The sequence below is a fragment of the Tachypleus tridentatus genome, chromosome 13, assembly GCF_004210375.1.
Source record: "Tachypleus tridentatus isolate NWPU-2018 chromosome 13, ASM421037v1, whole genome shotgun sequence".
In the NCBI taxonomy this organism is placed as follows: Eukaryota; Metazoa; Arthropoda; class Merostomata; order Xiphosura; family Limulidae; genus Tachypleus; species Tachypleus tridentatus.
In genome coordinates, this window is record NC_134837.1 from 184,722,701 (window position 1) to 184,723,483 (window position 783).

Genomic DNA, 783 nt, shown 5'->3' on the forward strand with positions numbered 1-783 from the left:
TGATTTTGGTTTAAAACTATCCCAAAGAAGTTTAGGATCAAACAGAATTTGGGCTATTCAGAAAATTGATCTCGCTGCAGCAGACTCATGATTTAAAGTTACCTGGATGGCTGAAATTAAAAATAAATATATAAAATAATGTATATTTAATTACATTTAAAAACAAAATGAACATTTCTCAGTTTTTTTGTTGCATTTCGCACAAAATTACACGAGGGCTATTTACGCTAGGCGGCTAGTTATCAACACCCACCTCTCACTCTTAATTTACTTTTTTTACCAACGAATACTTGGATTGACTGTAACATTATAATGCTCCCACGACTGAAAGGGTGAGCATGTTTGGTGTAACAGGGATTCGAACTCGTGATCCTCAGATTACAAGTCGATCGCCCTAAACCCCTGGCCAACTTTCCTCAGCATAACCACTTCTGTTAAATTGGCGTTATCCGCCACTGTAAACATTTTTGTTTATTGTTGTATTCCTTAGAATTTCGCGAGAAGCTACACAACAGCTATCCAGGTGTATAGGAAGTAAGTCGTGAAGACCTGCACTTTCCACCAGCTTGTGGGTTACTCTTATTAGATTGAATAGTGGAATTTGACTGCCGGTCTCATATCTTACCCACGAGTATAAAGTGTGGAGTATGGTTTTTTTTATTTTGTTTTGAAGCATACTAGTCACTAGGCCATACCTGACCCATGTAAAAATTAAATAGAATCAAGTGTAATACGATTTTAATACAAGAAAATACTTACACATTTATGAGAGAAATTCGAGGT